The sequence below is a fragment of the Apis dorsata genome, unplaced genomic scaffold, assembly GCF_000469605.1.
Source record: "Apis dorsata unplaced genomic scaffold, Apis dorsata 1.3 scaffold_840, whole genome shotgun sequence".
In the NCBI taxonomy this organism is placed as follows: Eukaryota; Metazoa; Arthropoda; class Insecta; order Hymenoptera; family Apidae; genus Apis; species Apis dorsata.
The window spans coordinates 403,868-411,765 of NW_006263966.1; the positions used below are offsets into that span (position 1 = coordinate 403,868).

At 23.4% G+C, this 7,898-nt stretch overlaps 1 protein-coding gene across 1 annotated transcript in view; it reads left to right on the forward strand.

Annotated features, from left to right (window-relative positions):
• Window positions 1-7,898, forward strand: part of LOC102680486 (lachesin-like) — a 176,061-nt gene that overhangs the window by 101,978 nt on the left and 66,185 nt on the right. The gene's annotated exons all lie outside the window — the stretch shown is intronic.

Genomic DNA, 7,898 nt, shown 5'->3' on the forward strand with positions numbered 1-7,898 from the left:
AACATCATTTTTTTCCTGTTAAAATTGAAAATTTTCAAGCTCGCTCGTGCACAAAAGAAAATGGTGCAGATATTGAGAATATGGGGCGCGTCACGAGAAGTGAACACCCTTCACGGCATGAAGTTTTCTTGCGAGCTCAGACACGAGCGATGCATAAGGATGTTTCGTATGTGGAACGGCGAGTCAAATGGTGGAACTCTAATGAAATTCCGTTCAGACGCGCTATTTGCGATCGTTGCTTGCCATATGAAAGTCATAAATGAATATAGAAAACTTGGCTGATATTATTAAGTTTGCGGAGCGGAATTGCGTCGTTTTCGTTCGAAAAGCAATGATCTACTCGTGAATAAGAGACACTTAGATTTTTAACGTTCAAACGGAAATAGTAACTGTATGATTAATATTTCATAGACGCAATATTATTTATGTTAAATATTGATAAACGTTATGAATCAGTTTGAATTTGAAATGTTATGTATCATAAAAAGTTTATAATTTTTAGATAATTTCGATTCTAGAATTCGAATAATTTTTATAATATAAAATATAAATCTCGGTGCAACGAGTAATTTTGTGTATGGAAAATTTTGAGGAATGTTAAATTTAATATTATTTATGTTAAATATTGATTGTGATAAACGTTATGAATCAATTTGAATTTGAAATTTTATGCATCATAAAAAAGAAAGTTTATAATTTTTAGATAATCTCGATTCTAGAATTCGAATAATTTTTATAATATAAAATATAAATCTCGGTGCAACGAGTAATTTTGTGTATGGAAAATTTTGAGAAATGTTAAATTTAATATTATTTATGTTAAATATTGATTGTGATAAACGTTATGAATCAGTTTGAATTTGAAATGTTATATATCATAAAAAAGAAAGTTTATAATTTTTAAATAATCTCGATTCTAGAATTCGAAATAATTCTTATAAATCTCGGTGCAACGAGTGATTTTGTGTATAGAAAATTTTGAGAAATATTTAATAACTGGAATATTTTATTTTATAGGATTTTAGATGTTGTATTTCGAAACACTATTTTTCAGAAAATAAAATGAAAATTTTTGTAAAATTCTAGAAAAGATTTGTTTCCTAACAAAATATACTCGCAACGCATTGTACATGTTGTAAATTTTATATGAACGATAAAATGAAAATGGTTGTTAAGAAATATATATAACTCACGACTAAAAGAGAAGGAATTTATGTATATAATATATGCGTAACAATATGGGAAAAAGAATGGTAAGGAAAAATGCATTTTAGAAAGAGAAACATATTGTTACTGCGAAATTCTTGCATCATTGCAATGCAATATTTTATTTAAATATGAAATTGATATTTCATTTCTATAATTACTTTTATTAATAATTATAGATATTTTCATTATAGCTATTTCTTTTTCAAATTAAATTCTTAAGAAATTAACTTATTTATTTTAGCAAAAAATCAAACAATGATATCTATATTTTATTTTATATATATATAAAATATTTTATATTAAATTATATTAAAATTAATTATATTAAATTTTATATATATATAAAATAGAAAAAAATAAGAATTATAATTTAATTCTTAATCTTCGACATGATATAATTTTAAACATAACATAGTCTTTTAAAATCTCTGACATTTTAATTAATTTTAATTACTCATTCCCTCTTTTAAATTTCAATCGACATTATTTTAAACTTTAAACATTGAAAATTTCTTCTCTTTTTAATATTTAGATTAAATAGTTTTATAAGTAGTTTTTAAAGTATATTAGAATTCATATTTAACATTATTCGAGAAATATTGTAAATTCAATGTAATCGTCCGGAAGATTTTTCCATTAAAATTGTTTCGATTTCAAACGAGCGGCGGGAAATTCTTTTGATATTGCTTTTCTCGCGTTCTCGCAAGCAAAAATGACGAGAAATGGAGAATTGATGAGAAACAGAAACACGGACGGGGGGGGGGGATAAGAAATGATCGCGTGGCTATTTCCACGGAAAACGACGTTACTCGAACTAGGAAAAAGAAAATAGTTTGCGCGTTTTGGTGTCTTTTCCTTTTTGGATGTGATTATTTATTGTAAATGGCGCTTATTGAATATTTGAAAACCCAAAAATTTGTTATATTATATAGAATTTAAAATTAATCTCATTGTTTTAAATAAATTTAATTTTAAATCAATTAATAGAATTATCTAATATTATAATTTAATGATTGTTAAAATATAATATTAAAAGAATTAATAGAATGAGAAATTGACTGAATATATTCATTCAGACTATTTTCTTTTAAAAAATCATTCAAGTTTTGAAAAATTAATTATATATTATATATAAAATTAAGAATTTTTTAAAAAGGGATTCAGAAATTGATCTGTTTGAATTTTAGGTATGTGATATCATAATATAATAAATTGTTTGATATCATTTCAAACAAAATATTTGCAAGATTAAATGACTTTTATCATAATTTAGAATAAAAATATTTTGAATTTAAATTTTCTTTATGGAAAATATTATTTGTAGAAATCCTCACGTCTATTTAAAATATGTATATATACATATTTTTTACTTAATGTAATTTATTAATATTTATTTCATTAATATTTATTTCATTAATAATGAATAAATAATATTTTTAATCCTAACATGATTTTGAAATGAATTTTCGTAATATTCTTTCGAAAGTCAGATGCATTAAAACATTATCTATTCTCTATGAAACTTAGAAGAAAGAACAGAAACAGTATTCTCTTTGAATACTTTTTGGAATTTATTCAACTCGCGTTGCACGACTGTAACGCCATTGTTTTAATGGAATGGTATATCAAGCTTTACATTTTTACACAGCTTGTTTAAAAATTAAGTTAGATTTATTTGGAATAGCTTTCCCAGTTATTTCTTTTTTGTGATCCTTTTTTAATTACACGAAACAAAAGTAACAAAAGTAAAGCTGGTTAATAACTATTGTTAATATTTAAAAGTATTATGCGTGAATGCATATTGTTTTTATCTAAACGATTAATCTATCTCTTATTGAATATTATTTTTATAATTGTACTTATTTATTAGATATAAGAATTTCATGGCTCATATAAATGTTAAAATAAAATTTTATCTCTATTTTTCGTATTAAAAAAAAAAAAAATGTCGCAGAGGATGCGACAGGCACGTGATGAAATAAATTATTTTGATGTTGCAGTTTTACGATAGTATACAAGTAGTACAATTCTATGATACATACATAAAACAGATTTTTTATGAGCTTATAAGTAACATTTTGGTACAGAAAAAAATTGTTGGGAAATTAAAAATTTTTTAAACAAAACTGTGAAAAAAATTATTCAAATGTTACATTTTGTAATATTAATTTAAATGAAATTTGAAATTAATTCTTTTTACCGTTTTATAAAGCAAAAAAGTCTTTCAGATTTTTATGAAATTTAATTAAATTACTAATTTGATTTCATTATTAAGTTTTTCGCTTATTTTAGTTTTTATTCGTAATTAATATTAATTCTCTTTTATGCATCCTTTACTGTATTCATCAATTCAATTTTCACGTATCATAATTTCTTTTCAATATGCAGATTAATGCTTTTACATATAAATTAATATCTCCCGTTTCAACAATATATTTTCTAACAAAAACATCACAATTAAAACCATTCCAATTTCTCGAGATTTTTAAAATTTTAAATAATACATTTTAACTAAAAAAAAAAAAAAAATATAATAAAATAAATTATCCTCAAAACAATATTAATTTTCCATTTACCAACAGAATCTATTATTACCAAATTAACAAAATAAAAAATAAAAAAAAATTTCATAAATAACATTATTATTTAAACAAATGGCCATATTTCAAGGTATACATATATATCATTACGGTTCTGTGGGAACATTATTACTGGCGTGATACATATTTTTTTCCCTCAGAACGATTTAAATCCCTATAATTTATTCGACGTTTCCAAAGGAGTGCATTCTCCAATTTCATTTTAAGGAGGATTAACGGTACCATTTGGGATTGCGGCGCGATAATTTACGTTCTATAACGAGGGACGACTTGTCGGGGGGACATCCGATCGATACCACGGAGTAAAATGACAGTGGCGTTCTGTTTACCATTTAAGATGGAAATTGGAATAAAATAACGCTATAGTTTCCTTGGGCATTAAAGTAGTTTCGTCATGAATATGTAAATAACGTCGAATCTTATTTGCGGGGGTGGGTATATCACGTAAAGGAGTGAGATAATAACGTATTCGTTACGCAAAGGATGCTTATGTAAAAAAGCGTTTGTAAGGAACAATGAATTGCTAATGGGTCGAAATGAAGATGGCGGAATGTTTCGTTTATGAATTGGAAAACATGTGGTGAGAAAAGAACGAGAAAACCAATGTGTCCCTTTATGAAAAATATTTCTATGCTCAATTTAGTTTCAGTAGTTATAGTCGATGAATTACGTTCTCTGTGGAATCGTGATGAATATGTGGTTCTCTAATTATAAGCTTGACAGACGTTGAAAGATATTCGAATAAAAAGAGAAATTCTTTTTTAAATAAATATTTATATCTAAGAGCTTAGAATTATATTGATGTTGAAGAAATGATAAATAAATAATCCTCCAAGTATAAATTTGAGAATGTCTTGTGTTAAATTGTATTAATATAACGTGTAGTGGTTCACGAAAATATTCGAACATTATCTGAAAGAAAACTTTAATCAGATGCAATGATGAGACATATTGGTTGATCGAAATTAATATTATAAGCACTTGTAATAAATTTATTTTATAATGAAATTTTATAATTTTATAATGAAATTGTAAACTTTTTCTTTTTAAAAATAAATTAGAGTTTAAATTATTTATGAATATAAAATGTATAAGTATGTTATTTACATTAATATTGTTATGTTTTTATATTTAATTAACACCTAATTTTATTCTGATTTTAAAGTGACATGAAAACGTTCATTTGAATGTCATGGCATAATGAATTAAATGAAATAAACTTTTTTTAACAGGAATAATATTTCGTATACAATTTCACTTGGGAATATTTTTTACAATAGGATAATAAAAAAGTTTAAATTATAATTTAAAATTTTGTAATTTAAATTTTTCCCACTAACAAATTATATTTTTAAAAAATCAAAATTAAAATTTTAACGTTTGATATTATTCTTTCATAATGTTATTTTTCTTATAAAAAATTCACATATACTCTTGATATAATTCTTCATATTCGTGTGTTATAATAATTGCAGTTATTCTTTCAATAATTTAATATACATATTTTTTTTATTAACAGTTTTATTTGGAATAAGTATTTGAATAATTTTATGAGCCATTCTATGTTATTGTACAAGATTTCAATAAATTGGTTCTAAAAATAATGAATTATTAATATCTTGAAATGATATTGGGACTAAGATAGTTGTTATTTGTCAAAATTGATATCCAATTGATAATCACCGCATAATTTAATATTATTTTAAAATTATTTACATTACTACGAGGTGTTATTGCAGTATTAATTTGCGAAAATTGATTGCATATCCATTGAACTCTATTTAGAAAATTTTACATGAATTATTTATATAATCCAATTGAAAATTCTAATATTATTAATATTTAATGTTCAATTCATTAACATTAATTAATCAATCGCGAACGAAATTGTTTACATATCTATTAATTATAGAAAATTTTACATGAATTATTTATACAGTATAATTCGATTGAAAGTTCTAATATTAATAATATTTTAATGTTTAATTAATTAACATTTATTAAATCGATTTCAAATGAAATTGTTTACATTAATTTAATATTATTTAAAATTTTATTATTCTCTTTTATTCATTCGGAACTTTCGAACATAATTTTGATACATTCCGTTCTCCTGTAAATTTTCATAATTTTTTTAAAGTTTGTTTACAACGAAATTTTTTTTCGCAGTTTCATAAAAGAAATTGCCGTTTAAAAAAAATAAATATTGATTTAATTATTTTTTATTATCTCCATTTATTATTTCCTATATATTATGTTTCAATTTATTTGTCATCATACATAATACTTTTTCATTTCTATCATGAATTTCACTCAAGACTAAATATATAATGATCTCAATGATCACAATATCCTTAATCATTTTCGAAAAATATAACTATAAGCTTCGAATAAATTAGGAAAACGATATCAAAAAATCATAACAACAACAACAACGATAATAATAATAATAATAATAATAGTTGTTGCATTGCAGAGAAAAATAGCCTAGCCTATCTTAAGAAATGTGACATTTTGGTGAATTTTTCGCTTGATCGCAACGCGACGTGGCTTGACGGCCATATGAACGACATTTCGCGAGTGAAATGGCAAGATGACAAGCCGCTGGGTAATGCAAAATGTCATTGTTGCGACTCGTTCTCCTATTCGTGTTCCCCTCCGAGAAAACAATCGCGTGTTGTGAAACCAAGACAACGTTAAACTCACGAAGGTTCGTTTTAGATTGATCTTTCAACCGAAACGATGTTTATTCTTTGAAATAAAAATTGTAATATTACTGAAAAAATTTTATACTTTTTCCGTGTTAGAAATGAGAAAAGTACTAATAAAAAATTATCCTTACTTTATTCTGTGTAAAAAAAAAAAATAATAAAAAGATATAAGTATCGATTTTTTTGAAATTATTAAAAAATTATTAAAAAATTATTAGAAAGTTAAAAAGTATTGATCGAAATTTTTTTTATCTTTGGTTTTGGAGATGATTATTTAACTTTAAAGACTCGCATCGAAAATTATGATGCAAAACTGAAGAATGAATGATTCTTGTAAAGTAAATTGAAAATATAGAAATGACAATTTTTTATATAAGTCTTCGTTTTTAAATGAACCTATGAAGTTTTATGAAATATTTGCTTAAAACCAAATCAAACTAATTATTTATATTTCTCTGATAAAATAAGAAAGACAATATTGCATATACAAATATTATTATTGTGAAAATATCACTGATGTATCTACAAACTGTAACAAACATAATAAATAATCCTTTTGTATGTCAAATAACAAATTCAGAGATAGAACATAATGTTCAAATATTAATGCAAATATGTAGATATTTCATTTCATTATATTCATATTTCATTTATTTATATTATATTTATATTATTTATGCATAACAAATGGAAATTTATTATTTTTGGATATTATATTTATAAGGATGGCATTGTTATTACAAAAGTTAATATTTGCATTGTGAAAACACATATTTAAATTAAACTATTGAAATTTCGAATAATATAAAACCAAAAACTCTTAAAAATCCTATAAATAATTAAATGATCAATCATTTCCTCTTTTAATTTTTGCTATTCGAGTATTCTTCATGTAAATTCAACTGAATCTGTGAATTTATCTGTCTATGTTTTATAAAATGATTCTATCATTTTTTACTTCAGTTTTGAAAGGAATTAACAAAGTCGTATGTTGAATAAAGCTTTAAAATCAACTATTTCAATCCGTTCTGGTATTAATATGTTCATAAATCTGTGTAGAAAAATGTGTTTCGATGAATAAGATTTATATGATCTATTTTATGCATTTAAATATAAGTAAATGATTTTTATCCTATCCTAATATAATTGACTTCATTTAAAGTAAATAATAATAATAATTCTATATATTTAATAACAATTCTATCATTAATTATAATCTTTTCTATATTATAATATTTGTATCAGCATAGAAATTCATTAATTTTTATTTAATTTTATCATATTTCACTATAAACGCTTCAAATTTTATATCCAATTCAATCTCCATATTGCATCTCAATAAACGTTTCCTAAAATTTCTAATGCAAAAAAAAAAAAA